Consider the following 22,855-nt stretch of genomic DNA (forward strand, 5'->3'; position numbering starts at 1 on the left):
AACCACACATATTGTGCATTTACCCCCAAATAACTAGCTTTCCATTGGCTAAAAATAATTAAAGAAAAACTCTAAAGCCTCAAGCTGCCAATCGCTTGTTGGTCCCCACACTTTTTAAAATAAACTGTAGGAGTATGCCCATTAGATCAGAAATATGTAATTTCTCTCTTATGTCTGTAACTATATTATTCATTATAATGTTTTGACATGCAATTTTTCCTATGCTGCAAGTAAAGGTATAAAATGTAAAAGAACAGTAATTAAAGATCACTGCCTTAAAAGGTTATATTTTTGCATCACACGGTCTTGCATTTTTACTCTAAGGAAGTTATACATTTTAAAGTGGTTTCCTGCCCTATTTTATACAAATCACAATCGACGGGCGACGCAACAGGAGACATCGGTGACAGGTGCAGTGACAAATTATACTTATATATCATGCTAATATATTGGCACAGCATTATAACAATTTTAATTACTTACATATATTGATTTTTGCATATAAAGCTGTTGCTTAACGGAATCTGTTCTCTGAAATGTAAGGTATTACATTTGACAATTAATCTTTTTTGGTACATTATCTTTATAATTTATGGAAGTGCTAGAATGTCCAGGACACCTGTGAATACTGTATATAACTAGGTCATCACTTAGGAGGAAGTGATGAACCCAGGATTTTTTTTCTCAACAAAATAAAGGAAAGCTACAGCTTCAAATGAAATCTGAGTTTTGGATGAACCCTTACAATTGTAATTTATATGTAACAGGTGTTCTGCTTTGTCCACGGTATTCTTTGAGTGAACAAAAATTAGCAATACCTCATCAGCTTTTAATCCAGCAATTAGCAATATCTCACCAGCTTTTGAAAAATTACTGTGAAAGAGAAAATATTAGCTGTGCAAACAAAAATTAGCAATACCTCACCAGCTTTTCATCCATAAAACATTACTGTGAAAGAGAAAATATTAGTCTTGCAAACATGCAGGAAGGGAAGTGGTAGGCACAGGTAATGTAGGGCTACGTAGACTGTTATAAGGTATTACAGAGAATGCCATTTTGTCACTAATGCAATGTGCAGTTGTTTGCAGCTTTTAAAAGAAGCTTAGAGGAGGTGATGGGATCAAGAAAATCTTGAAAAGATAGCCCTCTATTCTGATGATGCATTGTTATTCTTAGTTGAAACTCAAAAAACTATTCAACAGCTATATAAGGGTTTTTTTCTACTTTGACATTTCTTCAGCTTGTTAATTATCAGGGGGGAAAAAAAATCTGTGTTTATGCCATTGGACCCTGCAGGGGGTGCTTTGAGGAATGCAGTGAAGAGTAAACATTTAGATATTTGGGTATATGCATTTTTCCTATACTGTCAGAACTTTTTTTTTTTCTAAAAATTCCCTTGACCCCTGGTTTAATTTAAAGTGCATGCCAAGCCAATGTTTTCTTGGTTTTGGCTAGACTGATAAAATGTTAGAACCCTTGCGAATATCCGATACTTCGTTTGCTGGTAGGAGTTGGGCTGCAGTTTAGCCACCAACCTGAAAGTGGCTGTGTGCCATTTCTTCAGACTGGCAGATGGTCATTGAAGGCTAATTTTTCCCCTATTATGGGCTCCAGATGAACATCTCGGGCAGCCATATTGACAAAGAAGTGCTTAAATAGCAGGGACTGCATCAATTAAAATGCCCACACTGTGGGAATAGGTCGAGCCAAAAACCCTACTTTTCCATCCGTTTTCGGATCAGATCGGGTGACGATGGACTCTACGGTCCGTCATCATCCGATCCCCCATGGGGGAGAGCGGCGCTCTGACAGGTCCGTCGCTGCACAGTGTGCAGCGACGGACCTGTCATCTTCCTGCTCAGCAGGGATCGGCGGAGCGTTCCCCTTGAGCAAGCGGGTGTTCACGGGGCGGATCATCACTGATCCGCTCCGTGTGAAAGAGCCCTAACAGGGCTTTTCTGCCAGCTTCTTGGAACTGTCTCCCAGCAGCTGGTCAAATGCAAGGACTTTTGGGATCAAAAGGTTACCCAGTAATCTGATACCTCCTCCAAGGAAAGTGCTCCTCAGGCATTCTGTGGTCTGAAAGTTAATTTTATTATTATTATTATACAGGATTTATATAGTTTACGCAGTTTACGCAGCGCTTTACAACATTAGGGCAGACAATACAAGTACAATACAATTCAATACAGGAGGAATCAGAGAGCCCTGCTCGTTAGAGCTTACAATCTAGGAGGGAGGGTCAAGTTATACAAAAGGGTAAAGTTCATGTTATATCTCTCTCTGAAAAAGTGTCTTGTTGACAAATATTAACTTTCTGCCTGAAGAAGTGTATAACCTACAACATGTGTAGTGCTATAACTGTAAACTACAATATTTCTGTCATCATTCCAATTCTACAATATAAATAATGTTTAAGCATCAATATGTGTTGACTCCTCCCAATTCTCCTTTACAATTAAAATAACAAATATGTTTTACCTGCTCTGTGTAATGTTTTTGCACAGAGCAGCCCCAAACCTCCTCTTCTTGTGTCCCCCACCAATTGGCTCCTCCTCTTTTTTGTGTGCTCCATAGCACGCCGCTTGCTATGGGGGAACACCTACAGGCTCGATCCTGAGCCGGGCTGTGTGTGTCTATTGACACACATAGTGTGGCTCAGCCCTGTTCCCGCTCTCTGCTCGCAGGATTTTGATTGACATAAGCAGGAGCCAAGTGCTGCGGCAGACGAGCACAGCGCTGGTTAGATTGAGATAAGTATGAAGGGGGTTGAGGGGGCAATACAAAAACTGGGACATTTTTTGCCTTTATGCATTCCTCAGTGTCTGTAAAGAAATGAATAAGTGCGCCATGTAAATGTGAAAAAACCTGATAAAGTGTAAATTATGTGGCATATGTAGGCATGTGCACATCTATCACAATTTGTGAACAGTATTTAAGGAAGCTGTACTTACTTTAAATTGCTATACAGCAGATCATTGGGTGAGCTCCAGCTCCAGCTCCAGCCTGCCACCCCTCACCAAACCCCTCACACTGCAGCACTTCTAAAATGCACTATGCATATTTTAAAAAGACAAAGCACGTTTAAAATGCATTGCAGGAAGCGCATAAGTGGTGAATAGCTGGTTGTTAAGGATGCCGTTGGGTGTTGGTTCCTTAATACTGGCTAATTATTGCTTGTTTAGGACGCTGGGGGGTGGTTGTTAAGGATCCAGAACCCACAGGTATCCTGAACAAGCAGATACCTACACATACAGTGCTCCCCTGTACCTCACTTGTGGTCACCAAGCTCCTCTCTGCTCAAGTGGTCAAGCCGCCAGTGCAAGGGCAGAGCAGAGCCCACAATTTTGCCCTGTCATTACACAGGATACCGCAGAGGGATAGGGGGCAGGAAAACTGGGTGGGACAGAAAGGAACTAAAAACCAGAGAGAAGAGGGGGCAGACCATGGAGGTACGGGTGCGTATGTCTAGCTATATAACCAGCATCTTTTTATTTTAAAACATGTAATGTGACCCCAAAAACGCACCATAGATTATAACCTGGGATTTTGCTGTTCACCAAAGATGCCACTTGCAGGACTTTTCAGAATACAGCGCAGTGATGTGAAAAGTCTCATAGACTTTTAAGGGAAATAATTCTGATGCGCTTTTGTCACGCTGGAAAGGTGCTTGGGATCGTAGTCATAACCAATAACCAGTAATATTAAATAACATATTATAATATTTGAATGAATAATACTTCATAAAATACCTGTGGTTTAAATTGGCCGTGGCCTTTTATTTATAGGTATAAATTATAAATCAAGTCATATCAACTTTTAATAAATCAGAAATAATCAACACACTTAGCGTGAGTTAAAATAAAATATAATAATAATATATCAATATAAAGATATATAAATAGCTCAGCCATTTAAGCTCAAGCTATATAATCAAAACCAAAACAATTATCCCTTTTCGAGAAAGGATATAAAACCTCATAAATCAGGCCACGACAGGGAGGGAGGGTGGGATGTGCTCCTCTTCAAATCTTCGCCGTCTTCTGCCCAGTAATGACGCATCCTCTTGCTTTTATAGGCTGTATTCTCGTGCCAGAGGACCGTTTGGGGCAACTGTCAATCTCAGTAACCAATCAAAGGTAAGTAATTTAATAATAATTATTATTTATTAATTTTTTTTTTTAAATAACTTAATTAAATTTTTTTTAAATTAGGTCTGACACAATCCCACAGTTGGTGGGGGCAGGGACATTTCATGCCCTGCCCTTCACCTTTATTCTAGCATGGCAAAGGCGCATCAGTATGAAAGGGCCCTAAAAATAGTCAATATTGAATGAGATAGTGAAGTTACACATTAAAGGAGCAAAAATGAGTCTATATAAAAATATTAAATAGACTATTTAGTCTTGGATCTCTATTAAACTCCAAAGGTCACTCAAGCCTGCCAATGTCCATTCCCACCAGTTTTGATTATACCAGTTACTGTTGTCTATGAAATTGCTTAGACCACAAATATACTACTGGATTTTTTATTTTATTTTTTGTTATTTGTATACACACAGCTTACTATTGTGTCCAAGATATATTGTTGTATTCATACCGACGTTACATGATAGAGCAGCTAATATTGACTATTATGTAATTAATTTGTACAAAATATCATTTGTGATTGATGGAACTTCAGGATTTCCATTTGAGGATTAGAGATGGGCCGAACACCCCCTCATTTCGGTTTGCACTAGAACTCTCGAACTTCACAGAAGTTCGGACCCAAGCAATGAACCCCATTGAAGACTCGAACAGGAAAAATCAAAAGTCCCCATTTTGAAGGCTTACATTCAAGTTATTGACCATAAAAATGGTATGGGGGCCCAGGTACTGCACAGGGGGACATGTAAAAATGCAATTTAAAAAAAAAAAAAAAAAAAAAGCTTGTTTTTAAAGGAGCAGGGATTATAATGATGCTTAAAGTGAGACAATAAAAATGAAAAATTCCTTTAAATACAGTGCTTGGGGGGGGTCCCCTTAGTCTGCCTGTAAAGTGGTGCATCTGTACCATGTATAGAACCTGCTGCAGCAAAACTGACATTTATAAAGAAAAAAAAATAACATTTAAATAGATTTTCTTTATCATACATCACGGGACACAGAGCACCAAAGTAATAAGTATGTGGGTTATACTCCACCTATAGGTGAATGGACACTGGTACACTCAAAAAAACAGGAAGTCCCCCTCCCTATATAACCCCTCCCATACAGGGAGTACCTCAGCTTTTTCGCCAGGTGTTGGTCACGGTTGATGAAGTGCTAAGAGTGCTGAGCAAGCCCTGACGTGATCAAGGGGCTGTGCAAACGGATCCATCCAAAGTGCCTGAAAGCCAAAATGGATGGTACCCGGGCCTCGTGAAAGAAGAAACGAGGTTCCTGCCTATAATGCATTCTCTTTTGAGAGCTGGACCCTGGGATCTGGCACCTTGGTCATGTTTATACAGCCAAATAGTTGTCTGGCAGGGTGCTGTACAGGTCTAAGGGAGTGGACCCTGTAAAGGGGGACCCAGTCCTCAAAGGGCTGTCATGATACGGCCCATCGTGATGGATGAAGGCTGGATCTGTCTGTGATAATCTCCACCAGTCCTGCGGCGGGACGGGTAAATCAGAAAGATCCTAAGGAATGTATATATATATATATATATATATATATATATATATATATATATATATATATATGATTCACTTTTGGTCTTTCTTCTGTGAGTATGCTTTGCCTTGCCTGTGTTTTGCTACTAGAGGGTGTAAAAGCAACATACTTGGCTTCCAACATTCCAGGCTTCCCCTGTCTTACGCTCAGTGTCAGCAAAGGCTTCTGCGGACAGGATTGCTTCCTCTCCGCTCTGTCAGCCATCAGTAGTTTATTTTTTTTTTAAAAAGGGGCGGATCATAAGAATATGGGGCGTAGCTTAGATGCATGCACGTGGAAATGGCGCAAGGCTTACTAGCTTTAAATGCATTTCACTCTGGAAGTGTCTGGTTGGCTGATGGAGGGACACAGAGCATACAAGGGCATGTAAGCTGTATGGGTGTTTGGATACAGGCATTTTTAAAAGGGCACGTGTTACTCAGCATTTAGACTGAGCATTCATAGCGGCATATTATTAATTTGCTAGACTAAGGCTTGGCAGTAGATGCACTGTGTTAGTACCTTTGCTTTTTGTGCATAGGACTATGTCTTCCCGTAAAAAGGGGAATACAACAGAGGGGAGCGCAAGGTCCCTGCGGTCAGAGTCTGAGGCTCCTAGTCGCATGTCCCCAGTTCAGTCGTCCCCTGAAAGACTAGGAGCCTCTGGCCAGTCTGAGCCACCTAGACTCTCAGGCATTGTGGCTACCTCCAACATTTCAGCCTCTTCATACATCACTAAGGACGATTTGGCTTTGGCTCTGGCTGGTTTGGAAGGGAAAATAGCTGATATGCTCGCATCTTCCTCCCAGGAGGGGAGAACACGCGGCAGATCCCCCTCTCCCACCCCTGACCTTCCAGTATTGGAACCAGAATATGTAGGGTGTATTGGGGTACCTTTGGGGGATCAGGCAGAAAGAAGTTCGGATGACTCCTCTTCTGAGGGTTCAGCATCTGAAGAACCTTTCTCAACTCTGCAATCTCAGAAATTGCTAATCCAATCCCTTTTGGAGTTGGTCCATTCTGGATATAAGTTGCCCCCTGCAGAGGTGGATGATGTTTCCAAATCCTCTTTGGGTTCACCAAGACCCCCATAGGGTTCACATGCTTTCCCTATGCACCCATTACTGGAGCAACTGATTTATGCTGATTGGGATCACCCAGATAAGCAGGTTTCTCCTCCTAAGAAGTTCTCTCTTCTTTATCCTATGGAGGAAAAGTTTACAATCTCTGCTTAAAGCCTCATTTGCTGTAGCTGGTGCGGTAGCACAACCTGCAGTAGCAGCAATAGGCATACGTCATTCCCTTAGGGACAAATTCAAGCAGGTTATTAAAAGAGTTCCTGCTCAGACTGAAGAGGCCCAAAGTTTAGCTGAGCTACCTAGGGCCTTATGTTTTGCAGTGGATGCTATCAAGGATTCTATCCATCAGGCGTCTCGCCTTACGCTTATGTTGATACATATGTGTAGGATTCTGTGGCTAAAGAACTGGTCAGCCGAGTTACCATGCAAAAAGCTCTTGGTTGGGTTTCCCTTTCATGTAGAAAGATTATTTGGGGAAGATTTAGATAAATATATCCAAAAGATTTCTGGGGGTAAGAGTACCCTTTTGCCAGCTAAGAAAAAGAATAAACGTCCTTCTTTCAAATATACTTCCCCCCATGCCTGGGGCAACAGCCTCCAGGCAGTAACGATGGCCTCCACCGTCTGGGGCAAAGAGTAAGCCTTATAACCAAACACAGGGCCAGAAGAAGCCCTGGGGTCAGAAGTCCACAAAACAGAATCCCAAGGCTTACTTGTGAAGGGGCGCCCCCACTTGATCAAGTGGGGGGAAGACTTTGATGGTTTTCAGAAACTTGGCAAAAGGAAATCCAAGACAAATGGGTCCCCTCTGTGGTAGCCCTGGGCTACAAACTAGAGTTTCAAGAATTTCCACCATCTCTAAGATCAAAACGTTCCCAGGGACCCAGTAAAGAAAAAGTCCTTATTTTTGGCACTGGACCGGTTAAGGTCTCAGGGAGTAATAATAGAGGTCCTCTTAGAAGAGAGGGACATGGGGTTTTATTCAAATCTCTTTACGGTACCAAAACCAAATGGATATGTCAGACCCATTCTAAATCTCAAAGATCTGAATCACTTCCTTCGCTCCTTTCGAATGTAGTCAATCCGGTCAATTGTATCCACCCTACGGGGAGGAGAAGTTCTAGCATCCATACTTATCAAAGATGCGTATCTACATGTGCCAATCTTTCCTGCTCACCAGAAGTTTCTGCGGCTGGCGGTAGATCAACGCCACTTTCAGTTTGTGGCCTTGCCCTTCGGGTTAGCCACCGCTCCCCAAGTATTTACAAGAGTTCTATCCCCAGTACTAGCAAGACTAAGGGGCCAGGGTATAGCAGTCATGGCATACCTAGACGACCTGCTACTGGTAGATCAGTCAATAGCACAGTTAAACCATGGGGTGTCCAGAATGGTTAGTTATCTGGGACACCTGGGTTGGATTCTCAATCTAGAGAAATCATCCTTGCGGCTATTAAGAAGGCTGGAGTATTTGGGCCTGGTCATAGACACAACCCAGGAAAGGGTGTTTTTGCCTCAGGAAAAAGTCAACGCTCTAAGAGAGCTGGTCCAGGTGGTCAAGGCAAGGAAGGGTCCTTCCATTCGCCTTTGCTTGAGATTACTAGGGAAGATGGTAGCTTCCTTTGAGGCGGTTCCCTATGCCCAGTTTCATTCAAGACTGTTGCAACACAGTATTCTGTCTGCTTGGAACAAACAGATCCAAGCCTTGGATTGTCCAACGAATCTGGCTCCAAAAGTACGCCAGAGTCTCAATTGGTGGTTGATAACCAGGAATTTACAGAAAGGAAAATCCTTCATTCCAGTTTCCTGGAGAGTAGTAATAACGGATGCCAGCCTATGGGGCTGGGGAGCAGTTCTAAAAGAGACCATGGTTCAAGGAAAGTGGTCAGAGTCCGAGAAGACCTTGCCCATCAATATCCTAGAGATTCAGGCAGTACGTCTGGCTCTAATAGCCTGGACATTCAGGTTGCGGAGTTCTCCTGTCAGAATACAATCCGACAATGCCACAGCAGTGGCCTATATCAATCACCAAGGGGGCCCCAGAAGCCACACAGCCCAAAGGGAGGTGGACCATATGCTGTCTTGGGCAGAGAAACATGTTCCTTGCCTATCTGCAGTCTACATTCCAGGAGTGGAAAATTGGCGGGCAGATTTCTTGAGCCGACAACAGTTGTTGCCGGGAGAATGGTCTCTACATCCGATGTCTTTTTGGCCATATGCCAAAGATGGGGTACGCCAGACATAGATCTGTTGGCGCCCAGGTTCAACAAGAAGTTGGACAACTTTGTGGCGAGAACAAGGGATCCACTTGCACTCGGAATAGATACGTTAGTGATCCCATGGGATCAATTTTCACTGATGTATGCATTCCCTCCAGTTCAGCTATTACCACTGCTGCTTCACAGGATCAGGGAAGAAGGGAAGCCGGTAATCTTAGTAGCCCCGGCATGGCCCAGAAGACCCTGATATGCAGGGATCGCAGTAGGGGAGTCATGGACTCTTCCATCTCGTCCGGACCTGTTGTCGCAGGGACCGGTATTCCATCCTGCCTAACAGTCGCTAAATTTAATAGTGTGGCTATTGAAGCCCATAATCTAAAGAATCGGGGGCTTTCAGGTTCAGTAGTAACCACCCTGATTAATGCCATAAAGCCAGCCTCCAGGACCATTTATTACAGGGTCTGGAAGGCCTATGTCACCTGGTGTGAAACCAAGGGTTGGCATCCTCGAAAGTATGTCATAGGAAGAATTCTGGCCTTTCTACAGTTAGGAGTAGAAATGAAGCTGCCTTTGAGTACGATCAAGGGTCAGATTTCGGCCTTGGCAGTATTTTTCCAAAGGCCGCTTGCATTACATTCTTTAGTCCGGGCATACATACAAGGGGTAACTCGGATAACTCCACCAGTTATAGCACCCTTGTGCCCATGGGATTTGAATCTGGTTTTGTCAGTGTTGCAAAGACAACCCTTTGAACCTATATGTAATATTCCTTTGCTCTTTTTGACAAGGAAATGAGTATTCCTAGTTGCGGTAACCTTCGCAAGAAGAGTTTTAGAGTTGGCTGCTTTCTCCTGTAAAGAGCCATACTTAATCATGCATAAGGATAAGGTAGTGCTGCATCCTCACCCAACCTTTTTACCAAAGGTAGTATCTGGTTTTCATCTGAATCGAGATGTTTCCCTACCTTCCTTTTTTCCAGAACCTCGCACTGCAGAAGAAAAATGATTGCATTCTCTCGATGTATTGAGAGCAGTTAAGGCCTATCTGAAATCAACAGCTCAGATACGGAAAACTGATGTTTTGTTTGTGTTGCCAGAAGGCCCTAGAAAGGGCCAGGCAGCATCGAAATCTACTATTGCTAAGTGTATTCGTCAGATGATTAGTCAGGCTTATGGTCTGAAAAGAAAGGTTCCTCCCTTTCAGAATAAAGCGCACTCTACCCGGGCAGTCAGTGCTTCATGGGCAGTGCATCACAAGGCCTCTGTGGCTCAGATTTGCAAGGCTGCAACTTGGTCGTCAGTACCTACAATCACAAGATTCTATCAAATGGATGTAAGATGGCAGGAGGACACCACCTTCGGGCGCAGTGTGCTGCAGGCAGCAGTATAGGTCCTCACGCCTGACGGCGGCTGTTTTGCTTTGTGTCTCCCTCCCCTCAGTGGCATTGCTTTGTGACACCCCACATAGTTATTACTATGGTGCTCTGTGTCCCGTGATGTACGATCAAGAAAATAGGATTTTTCTTGGAGTACATCACGGGACACAGAGATCCCGCCCCTCTATAAGTATAAATTGCTTTGCTACAAAAACTGAGGTACTCCCTGTATGGGAGGGGTTATAAAGGGAGGGGGACTTCCTGTTTTTTTTGAGTGTACCAGTGTCCATTCACCTATAGGTGGCGTATAACCCACATAGCTATTACTATGGTGCTCTGTGTCCCGTGATGTACTCCAAGAAAAGGATTTTACAGGTAAGCTGTTATAAAAATCCTATTTTCCCTGCAAGCTTTCTCTATTTTGAAAACAATGGCTTGAGGAGCCAGTCTGTATAATGGGGTCACATTTTAGTGCACTTGGAACAAGATTAGAGATTTTCTGGATAAATTCTGGTGTCTCTTTGGCAGACTTTGGATAGAAATAACAAAGTTTTGCACCACAGTAATTGCGTATGTGAAGAGGCCAAATTATAGTACATTAAGGCCAAGATTAAACATTTTTTTTAGATAAAGTCTGGTGTCTCTTTAGCAAACTTTGGATAAAAGTAACAGGTGTGGAAAAATTGGGCTTTGGATGTTGGTGGTGCCTTCACATCGTAACCCAATAGAGCAGTGGTTCTCAACTCCTGTCCTCAGGACCCACCAACAGGCCAGATTTTAAGTATTACCTTGGGGAGATGCAGACTAGAATAGTGCAATCACTGAGCAGCAAATGATATCACCTGTGATGTATTTCAGTTATCTTGCTAACCTGGCCTGTTAGTGGATCCTGAGGACCGGAGTTGAGAACCACTGCAATAGAGGTACTGTTGATCAAAGCAAGAATTGGCCTTGCTGTAAAAAAAATTGAAATTTGAAGCCCCTGTCAAACAGTTTCAGAAAAATTGGTCTTTGGGTGTTGCAGGTGCCTTCACCCCATAACCATAACTCTTGATGAAAGCAAGAATTGGCCTTGCTGTAAAAAATTTAAATTAGATGTCTCTGTCACACAGTTGCAGAAAAAATGGTCTTTGGGTGTTGTTTGTGCCTTCATTCTGTAACCTACTAGAGGTACTTTGATATTAGCAAGAATAGGCCTTGCTGTCAAAAAATAAAATTTGACGGCCCTGGCAAACAAGTGTGAAAAAATTGGTCTTTGAATGTGGTTGGTGTCTTCACCCCGTAACCTTTTAGAGGTACTCTTGATGAAAGCAAGGCCCTGCTGTAAAAAATTGAAATATGATGCAACTGTCAAAAAGGTGTGAAAAAATTGGTCCTTGGGTGTTAATTTTGCCCATGAACCCTATACCAAAAAATTACTTCAAGATAAAATCAACACCCACAAAGCTAGGCAGCCCAGACAGTCTTGCAGAGATTCAAGATCCCAATAACACTAAATCAGTGACATCAGCATCAGGGCTTGATAGCTGCTGCTAATCCAGAACTGATTCATTTTTAAAAATGTCAGCCGGTCAATGGTGTCTGTGGACAGATGCTCTATTTTGTCTGTCACAAAACCTCTGGCAGCGCTAAATGCCCATTCGGAAAGCACGCTGGATGCAGGGCAGCCCAATTGCATGCTAGGCAGGTTCTGGCCAGTGGTCTGTTCTCATGACCCAGAAGCCCAGTGGATCATCTACTGGAAAGCTCTCATGTCTGTTTTTGCCCCTATATAATCTTCCATCATTTGATGCAGTTGCTGCCAATGGGATGTTGAAGCTGAGAGCCCTGGGTGCCGAGGACTGAAACATTTTTGAAATGCATCATTGAAGCGGCATCCTTCTCCCCCTTTGATCAACAAAAGCCTCAAAATTAGCTTTTCCATGAGACTGTAACCTGCCAGTGTCTGGAAAGGTATTACACAAACTCCTCTTTAAGGTTTCCTCAATATATTTCATCCTCTGCTCCCTTTGCAAGGGCAGGATGAGTTCCGAGACTTTCCGCTTGTAACGGTGATCAAGGAGGGTTGCCAACCAATAATGATCCTTATCCTTAATGACACTAATTATCGGGTCCTTTCTCAGGCTTTGAAGAATAAGGGAGCCCATGCACCGCAATTTTGTGGAGGCACAAGAAGCAGAGTCCTCAGGGTCACTGAGGATTACAGTATCTGGGACTGCCTACTCCCAGCCACGTACGACTCCCAAGGTTTCTGGGGACTGAAAACCATCTCTTAAGGTTTTACGTATGTCTTCCTCTGCTTCAATGCCTCCAAAACTGCCAGAATCCTCCTCCTCCCTCTCCTCTTGTGTGTTCTGTGGTGTTGAAGATGCAGCTGAAGATGCTATGCAGATGCCAAACAGAGTAGGCTCCAGCAGGAACACAAGAGGGATTGTGTCACTGATGCATGCATTGTCACCGCTCACCATCCTTATTGCCTCCACAAATGGTGACAGTACAGTGCATGCATCCTTTATCAGCAGCCATTGGCGTGGGGAAAAAAAGCTGAGGTGCCCTGAGCCTGTTTTTGTGCCATACTCACACAGGTACTCATTGACAGCCCTCTGCTGCATGTGCAGCTGCTGTAGCATTGCCAAAGTTGAGTTCACAAATTAGTCGGTTTACAGGCAGGGGGAATTCCTGCTGAATTTCAGCCAACCAAACACTGTGTATGACCACCTGAAATGGCTACAGACTCTTCTGACCTGCTTTAGAAGATCTTGCAAACCTGGGTACCTGTTTAGGTACCAGGCACGGCACATGTGCCAACTTTCCCTGTTAAAGGGCGGACAGAAGGCTAGTGCTGTTATCGCACACCACCATTCCTGGCTCAAGCTTTCATGCCGTGAACCACTTCTGAGCCTGCCCCTGCAGAGCTGAAAGAATCTGTGCTCCGGTGTGGCTCTTGTCCCGTAGACAGAACAGCTGAAGCACTGTATGGCATCTTTTAGCCTGACTCATTGAATGGCACATTGAACGCTTAGGGGGTACTGGTGGTTCATAGGACTATCCAGCAGATGAGAGCATGGAGGAGGAGGGGTGGAGCTGACAGATCTTGCATCATCACCCCCGGCTGTATGGAGACGTGGTGACAAAACAAGCTCCAGCACTGAGCCCTCTCCTGCATCCTTCCTAGTTGCAAGCAGAGTTACCCAGTGTGCTGTGAACACAATATATTGTCCCTGACCATGCTTGCTGGACCAAGAGTCAGCAGTAAGGTGGACATTGTGGCTGACTGCCTTGCCCAACGATGCCAAAACATTGCCTTCCAAGTAATGGTAAAGAGCTGGAATGGCCTTACGTGAAAAGAAACAGCAACTGGGAACCCACCATTGTGGTACAGCACATTCTGCAAATTCACAGAAGGGGGCAAAATCCATCAAACAGAAAGGCAGGAATTGTAAAGCCAGCAATTTGGACAAGCTAGAATTTAGATGCTGGGCATGTGAATGGCAGGGAGTAAATTTTTTTTTCGCTGCAGCAGCTGGGACAGAGAAACTTGCCTGCTATACTCAAAAAGGTAAAGGTGTGCTGCTGGCAGCCATGTTGCAAGGATCTGTGACAGCCTTTGCTATACCACCATCCCTGTCAGTGGAGGCTGCTGAGAGGTCAAGAGATATAGTGGGGTTAGACATGAGAGCTGAGGAGAGAGGAGGAGAAGAACTGTATCCCTTGTGTGTGGCTTTCAGGCACTGTGGTGAGTGGTGGGAGGTTAAATGTCTTGTCAAGCATGCGGTACCCAAATGGCTGGTGTTTTTGCCACACTTGATCTGCTTGCGGCAGAGATTGCTAATTGCAACAGTGCGATCGGCTACACATGTGCACAGCTGAGCTGTGGAAAGTGGGCCAGGAGATAAGAGCTCCACAATCTGATGAAATAGGGTGGCTGCTCTATACTCTTCTATGATGCCTGCCTCATGAGGACATCCTGCCTCGTTGGGGTTGTTTCTCCCCCTCACTTTCCTCCTCTGTTCTATGCAGCACCCAAGTCACGTCAATGACATCATCATCAGATTCAGCATCCCCCCCATCCTCATCATAACTGGAGCCAACGTGGAAATGTGCTGCAGTTGGGGGAACAAGACTGCCAATTTGTTGTTTTTCAGTGTTCTTCCCTCTCTGTAGGCTCATGTTACTCCCTTCCACTTCTCAGAACCAACATTAGAATCCAGTAATACCTGTACATCCTCAAGAAGCAAGTGGCTGACGCTGTTTTTAAACAATTTAGCTGACCCCTCAATGCATGATGCTGGGGCTATGGGAGGAGTAGCTGTGGACAAGGAGGCAGAATAAGCCGTCGTAGTTAGAAAAACTGCGTCTGACAATTTAAACAAAAGAGGGCAGACGGGACAAAAAAAGACAAAAAAAAAAACATGTAGCAACCAAAAAAAATGTATACTCCTTTATACTCCCAGGTGCATGTTTTTTTAAATGAAATGTAATCAATCAGTGATCACCCTTCTCACTAAATACACATATATACAATCAGATTGCATAGTAGATGGCCATCTTTATACAAGTACATTGAAGGGAGTGGACAGAAACAGTCAGCTGTCAAGCCCCGTTCACATCTCTGCATAGCGGGAACTCGCATTCGCACATTTTTTTTTTCTTTTCTTTTGTGCGAGGTGGGAAGGTGTTTTGGAGCATTTTCATTCATCACACATAAGGCGGCCCATCCACCTGAATGTGCTGCCCTACACGCAACAATCGCCTCAAAGAAGCTTCAGAACTTTTTTTAGAGCGGAGCTTGGTGCGTTTTTTTCTGCAATTTTTGGTGCAGCACATTTGAAATGCAAGGAAACACACAGATGTGAATGGAGCCTCATTGTTCTTTTGTTATCGCACCAATTTCACTTTCAGGCCCCATTCACATCTAGCATAGTGGGAGTGAACATTTTGTGGCTCGTTTTTCCTGTGACACGCATACAGCAGCCTGTTAATTTAAATGAGCTGTGCTATATGTGGCTTAAGGGACATTTTTCGCGTTTTGTGGGTTGCATGTTTTTTACTGTGCATTTTGCAGCATTTGCCATTAATTTTTTCAAATTTATACAATCTGATTGTACAATCTCCTTTAGATCTGCCATCAATTATGTAGTGAAAGGGCCTGCCTGATTGGATATAGAGTGATTGGCTAGATAGGCATTTCCTCCTATTATATCAATTTGGTAAATATACCATCTTGTACAATCAGATTGTATAGTGTATGGCCACCTTTATACACCTAAAATTACTAGTTGCGCTTTCAGTGCCTAATTGTTAACATCACACACAAAACACAGAAGCAAACACACATTTTGCCATGCGTGTTTGCCCTATGCGTGTCACAGGAAAAACGAGCCACAAAACGTTCACTCCTACTATATTAGATGTGAATGGGGCCTGAAAATTAAATTGGTGCGATAACACAAGAACAATGAGGCTCCATCCACATCTGTGTGTTTCCTTGCATTTCAGAAATGTGCTGCACCAAAAATCGCAGTAAAAACTGCACCAAGTTCCGCTCTAAAAAAAGTTCTGAAGCTTCTTTGGGGCAATTGCTGTGTGTAGGGCAGCCCATTCAGGTGGATGGGCTGTCCTATGTGTGATACGTGAAAATGCTCCAAAACACCTCACAACCTCGCAAAAAAAAAAATGCATGTGGGAATGCGAGTTCCCACTATGCAGAGATGTGAACAGGGCTTAACAGCTGAGTGTTTCTGTCCACTCCCTCCTATGTACTTGTAAAAAGATGACCATACACATTGCAATCTGATTTTGTATTTAGTGATAAGGGTGATCACTGATTGATTGCATTTCATTTAAAAAAACGTGCAGCTCGGAATGGGAGGGTGGATGATGCCGGGTGTGTGCCAAGAAGGTCAGCTGGTCAACTCCTTCCTGTATCATGACCTAAAGTCTGTAAGGATGTAAGACAGAAGCAATAGATAAGTTTGGAATCATGGATGAGGACAGTAAGGTAAGGCGTCTGTAGATTTTATAGAACGATTTGATATTTTTCCAAAAAACGTACATGAATGCTATATTGGTGCATAGGGGAACTGGATTTTAGAAGAAAAAAAAAAGCTGAACTTTGCCTTTAATCCAACAGAAAACTTGTGGGGTGACATCAAAAATGCTGTTTCTGAGGTAAAACTAAGAAATGCAGAGGAACTGCAATCGTTCTGGGCTGGAATATAGCGCAAAGAGAGAGACCCTGTCTTCACGCCATGCTGGAGCCTCTAGAAGATGGAGGGAGGAGGTGGGTGGAGCCACGCTGCTGGCTTGGCCTCTAGCGTTCCCTGCACTGGTTGCTAGCACCTGTGCCACCTGGCGTCTAGCAACCAGTGACGTCAGTCACGTCTGTGCCGCTGCTGAGGAGGAGGAGAGCCCCAGCATTCAGAGTAGAGCTACGAAATGTATTTCACCACAAGGACTTTTTCTTTTATGATATCTGTGGCAGTTCTGGGAAATGTAATGGAAATGAGAAGTTGATTTTCATCAGCTTTATCATTGATCTCTCTATTACTAGTGTGCTGCAGAATGCTGGTAGGAAGTGTACCACCAGTGTACCTATTTTGCAGACTGTGGTTGTCAGTCTGGCCTTGTTGACTCTGCTTGTTTGTAAATGACAGATTAGGATGGCAACAAAAATTAATGAATGTGTAAAATCGCAAAATACATGTATGTCATTTTTATGGAAAAAAAATGCTGGCCATTTTTTTTGCAATACAGCGCTGTGTTACTTTAACCGACAGACAATTGCGCGATCATGCAATGCTGTACCCAAGTAAAACTAATGTATTTTTTCCCACAAATAGAGCTTTCTTTTGGTGGTATTTGATCACCTCTGTAGTTTTAATTTTTTGCGCTATAAACAAAAAAATACCGACAATTTTGAAAAAAAAACTATATTTTTTACTTTCTGCTATAAAAAAATATCTTCAACAATTTAGGCCAATTTGTATTCTACTACATATTTTGGTAAAAAAAAAAATCCCAATAAGCGTATATTGATTGGTTTGCACAAAAGTTATTGCGTCTACAAAATAGGAGATAGATTTACGGCATTTTTGTTTAGAAATAGTGTTGTACAAGTAGGATTTGGATTTTGTGCTAATTTCAGAGACATGGTTCAACAGCTCTCATGATTGGCTGGCAACCATTTAAGGGTATACCCTTTATCGCAAAGGAATGAAGCAAAGGGGAAAATATTACTGGGAGTATGCTATAGGCCCCCTAACCTGAGGGAGGAGGGGGAGACGGATCTCCTATAACAAGTTGAATTAGTAGCAAGGATGGGAAGTGTTATCATAATGGGGGATTTTAATTATCCAGACATAGAATGAGCGGAGGGAACCACACATTCGTCTAAGGCTCGCCAGTTCCTAAATGTCTTGCAGGACAATTTCATGGTTCAGATGGTAGATGCACCAACTAGAAATAAAGCGTTACTGGATCTACTGATTACCAACAATACAGACCTGATCACGGATGTGGAAATACGGGGCAATTTAGGAAACAGCGATCACAGGTCAATTGGCTTCAGTATAAATCACACAAATATGAAACATAAGGGGAATACAAAGACTTTAAAAGGAGCCAACTTCCCTACACTACGAACCTTGTTAGAAGGCATGAATTGTTATAAAATCTTAGGAACAAAGAACACGGAGGAGAGATGGATTTGCTTTAAGAGAATATTAAATAAGGGCATTAGCCAATGCATCCCATTCGGTAATAAATTTAAAAGAGCGAACAAAAGTCCTGGATGGCTTAACTCCTATGTAAAAATGCATATAAAAGCAAAGGAAAAGACCTTCAAAAAATACAAGGTTGAGGGATCATCATCAGCATTCGTACTTTATAAAGAATGCAAAAAGAAATGTAAGGGTGCAATTAGGGCGGCTAAGATAGAACACAAAAGACACATAGCGGAGGAGAGCGAAAAAAATCCCAAGAGATTCTTTAAGTATGTAAACAGTAAAAAAGGGAGGACAGACCATATTGGCCCCATAAAGAATGAGGAAGGACATCTGGCTACAAAGGATGGGGAGATGGCAAAGGTATTGAATTCATTCTTCTCCTCCCTCTTCACGAGGGAATCAGGGGGGCTTCAGTAACCAAAACTGCAGTGTTTATCCTTATGACACATCACAGGAAGCACCTCCATGGTTAACAGAGGACAGAGTTAAAATTAGACTTGGGAAACTTTTGGGCCCTTATTTAAAAAGGGCCCAAAATACATCCTTGGGAATTACAGACCAGTTAGCCTAACATCAATAGTATGCAAGCTCTTGGAGGGGATGATAAGGGACTATATATAAGATTTTAGTAACGAGAACGGTATCATTAGCAGTAATCAGCATGGATTCATGAAGAATCGTTCTTGCCAAATCAATTTATAAACCTTCTATGAGGAGGTGAGTTGCCATCTAGATAAAGGAATGCCCGTAGACGTGGTGTATCTGGATTTTGCAAAAGCATTTGACACAGTTCCCCATAAATGTTTAATGTACAAAATAAGGTCCGTTGGCATGGACCATAGGTTGAGTACATGGATTGAAAACTGGCTACAAGGGCGAGTTCAGAGGGAGGTGATAAATAGGGAGTACTCTGAATGGTCAGAGGTGGGTAATGGGGTCCCCCAGGGTTCTGTGCTGGGACCAATCTTATATTTGTTGTTCATAAATGACCTGGAGGATGGGGTAAACAGTTCAATCTCTGTATTTGCGGACGATACTAAGCTAAACAGGGCAATAACTTCTCCGCAGGATGTGGAAACCTTGCAAAAAGATCTGAACAAATTAATGGGGTGGGCAACTACATGGCAAATGAGGTTTAATGTAGAAAAATGTAAAATAATGCATTTGGGTGGCAAAAATATGTATGCAATCTATACACTGGGGGGAGAACCTCTGGGGGAATCTAGGATGGAAAAGGACCTGGGAGTCCTAGTAGATGATAGCAGCAGCTTGGCATTGCATACTATTGCTGAGCCTAACAAAGCAAACAGAATATTGGCATGCATTAAAAAAGGGGATTAACTCCAGAGATAAAATGATAATTCTCCCGCTCTACAACACTCTGGTCCGGCCGCACCTAGAGTATCCTGTCCAGTTCTGGGCACCAGTCCTCGGGAAGGATGTACTGGAAATGGCACTATATCAACAACAGAAAGAGGAGACAAGGGAGTCCCCAGAAAGCAAAAAAGGGGAATGGTCAACTACGGCTTATGGTACAAAAATGCAAAAAGGCTTTATTAAGGGTAGGGGGGGTGGGGGTATTTACATATACAAAAAATTCCAAATATATGTAGGATAAACAATGTATCTAAATAACACAGTCCGTCTCACTACACTAAACCAAAATTAAAAACCATGCTGCAACATTGATGAATAAAACTGCAGAGCGTGCCTGCAGGCCAAAAACGCATGCAGTGTCCATTTGAATCCAGAGAAAAAAGTATTGCACCAAACATTACATGAAGTAAGCTACTGATGGGATATCAAGTCTTATGTGGTCTAGTATTAACTGTGCATCAGATTGAGCAGTACTGAGAAAAAAAAAAAAAAACCCACATATATCCACATAGACAGGACCTTACATAGCTGAATTAGGTGGGGTTTTTTAAAAAAAACCTCTATTAGAAGGAAATCCTCCACAAGCAGCTTCCAACCTCAGTGCACTAAATGTGTGTTTACACCAGTTGTTTTGGAAATGGAAAGACCAGCGTTCCTGTTACTAGGTATGTCCAGTGCACAAACACTATTTCCTCAATGCAGCATAAAAGGAGCAAAGGACAAACCACTCCAAAGAAAGGGCTTAGTCTCTTTTCCAATCTAGACCAGGATGATATTTTCACAGTTCATCAGTTTCAAGTGTGTCAATCCATGCAGGAGGGTGAATGGCAAACAGATGCAAAGACTATTGATAAGCAGGTAAGGAGGGAAAGAGAAACTGCCCATTGGGCTCTCACCTCTTTCAAGTACTGGGGATGTCCTCAGACTCTGCTGTCTTGCTGTTTGGCATGGAGCGGCTCACAGTCAGTTCAGAGCAACATTCAGTGTGTAGTCACAGCACACCATTCTCCTCAATAGTAGACACTGCAGACTGTGTGATCACATGACCGGTCACATGGTTAGGAAGAGACCAGGAACCAGGAACTTTGCATTCAATTGCTGATGCAGACGAAACACGCCATACCGTGTCTTTTTTAGACAAAGACCTACTGGACCAGCAGAAATCTCCCCCGTCCAGGGGTATACTAAAGGGAGGCAAACAAGGGACAACAGGAGGAGGAGGGAATCGAGGAAAAGGAAGACAAGGAAGGAAGGAAGGAAGGGGGGACCCAATAGGAACAGAGCGGACAACGACTCGGAGCCAAAAACGCCCCAGCTAAATGCACTCCATTTGAATGACCCAGTAGAAGATTTTAAAATCATTAATCTCTCTGATTTTCAATTGGAGAAACGACATATTGATTTATTAAGCAAGGGTCTATCCTTTTCCCCTACTACGAGTATGGACCACTTTGGGGTATATAAGGACCTCTGCCTTTTTTTGAGGAAAGTATACCTCAAGGAGATCTATTCTGACAAAACTCCCCTAAATGATCTACAGCTAGATACCAGAGAAACTGAGGCCCTAGAATCATTAATGATATTGATGGAAGAAGGAGGCCAGTCCTCTGGTGAGGAGGAAGCTCCAGAGATGTCGGGGTGGAAAAGAGATCCCAAATTAAAGATCCGTTCAACCAAAATGCCTTTATTTCGGAAGAACAAATGGCTTGGGGTGTTCCTCGACCTTGTTGAGGAGGACCTCAAAAAATTAAATTGGGAAACCACCATGGGTGATAACCTCACATATGAGGAAAGGAAGGCATTAAAAGAGCTTAGGGAAGCGGACCAAGTGATTATCAAAAAGAGTGATAAAGGAGGTAATGTCGTCCTCCTCTCGGTGGATTTTTACGAGGGGGAGGTACGACGACTCCTAAATGATGAATCTACCTATAAAAGACTACACCATGATCCATTCCAGGACCTGGTGGAACTTATTAATGAGAAATTACAATGGGCATTTGAGGCCAATTTAATTTCTAAAAAGGAATTGGAATTCTTGAGAGTGGTGGACTTCAATAAACCAACATTTTATATAATCCCTAAGGTCCATAAAAATAGAAAGGCCCCTCCAGGAAGACCTATTGTCTCCGCCATTTGTGGTCCCCTGGAGAGACTGGGGAAATATATAGACTCCTTAATCAAGGACATGGTCTTGTCTTTGACTTCGTACGTACGTGACACAGGGGACGTATTGAATAAGATTAGTGCATTAGAATTCCCGGAGGGTGCCCTACTCGTGGGGATCGATGTGGAGTCGCTTTACACATCTATTCCCCACGAGTGGGGCATTTTGGCGGTATATCACTTCCTAGAGAAACACTTCCCAGAAATGGGAGCCCAAAATGAATTCATCATTGATCTCCTAGAGCTTGCACTCAAGCACAACTTTTTCCAGTTCTCTGGGTCTAACTATCAGCAGCTGCGTGGCACCTCAATGGGAGCCCCATGGGCCCCGGCCTATGCGTGTCTGCACCTGGGCTGGTGGGAGGAGGAGAAAGTTTATGCCTCATCGATGTACCTCGGCCATGCATGCTGCTGGCTGAGGTACATCGATGATGTCCTGATGGTATGGGCAGGGACTTCAGATGAACTGGAGGTGTTTATGGCAGAGCTAGAAAACAACACTAGAAATATACATCTAACTTATACTGCGGATCCCCATCAACTCTCCTTCCTGGACCTATCTATCCGACTTGAGGGTGGTAGGTTGATTACTAGTACTTTCCGAAAGGAAACAGCCGCAAATACATTACTACAGGCGGATAGCCACCACCCCAAGTCTCTGATACGTGGGATCCCGGTTGGACAGTTCATGAGAATCCGCAGAAATTGCTCTACTGAGGAGGACTACTTTTCCGAATCTAAACAACTCTACCAAAGTTTCAGGGAAAGGGGATACCCCCACCGTACCCTCAAGCGAGCAATGAGCATCGCAGGACATAAGAGGAGAGCTGACCTCCTCTTACCCCAGAAAAAGACACAACAGGAGACTGAGGGACTGGTGAGATTTATCACCCCCTATGGGTCCCAGTGGCACCAGGTTAATACAATCCTCTCAAAACATTGGCACATACTGTTGCGGGCTGTTGGGTCGAGGCAAATTATCGGTGAGAGACCGTCAATGGTTGCTAAACGAGCCCAAAACCTCAATGACATGCTGGTGCAATCTGAGTTTGTACGGCCCTCAAATAGAAGTTGGCTCACTGATATGCCTCGGGTCAACGGCATGTTTCCGTGTGGCCCCTGTGGCACATGTAAGTATGTGGACCGCTCAAAAACCTTTAGAAATTCGGATGGTAGTCAACAATTTGAGATTCGGTCTTTCATTAACTGTGCCACAACTAGAATACTCTATGTTCTCGAAT

General features: G+C 43.3%; 1 protein-coding gene across 1 annotated transcript in view; it reads left to right on the forward strand.

Moving 5' to 3' along the window:
• Window positions 1–345: 345 nt before the first annotated feature.
• The window catches only part of CCR6 (C-C motif chemokine receptor 6), a 52,617-nt gene continuing 30,107 nt past the window's right edge, over window positions 346–22,855 (forward strand). The window contains exons 1-2 of the mRNA XM_073627497.1: window positions 346–410; window positions 4,079–4,139. The gene's annotated coding sequence lies outside the window, so the exon portion shown is untranslated. The remainder of the gene's footprint in view (window positions 411–4,078; window positions 4,140–22,855) is intronic.

The sequence above is a fragment of the Aquarana catesbeiana genome, linkage group LG04 (genome assembly GCF_042186555.1).
Source record: "Aquarana catesbeiana isolate 2022-GZ linkage group LG04, ASM4218655v1, whole genome shotgun sequence".
NCBI classification, from domain to species: domain Eukaryota; kingdom Metazoa; phylum Chordata; class Amphibia; order Anura; family Ranidae; genus Aquarana; species Aquarana catesbeiana.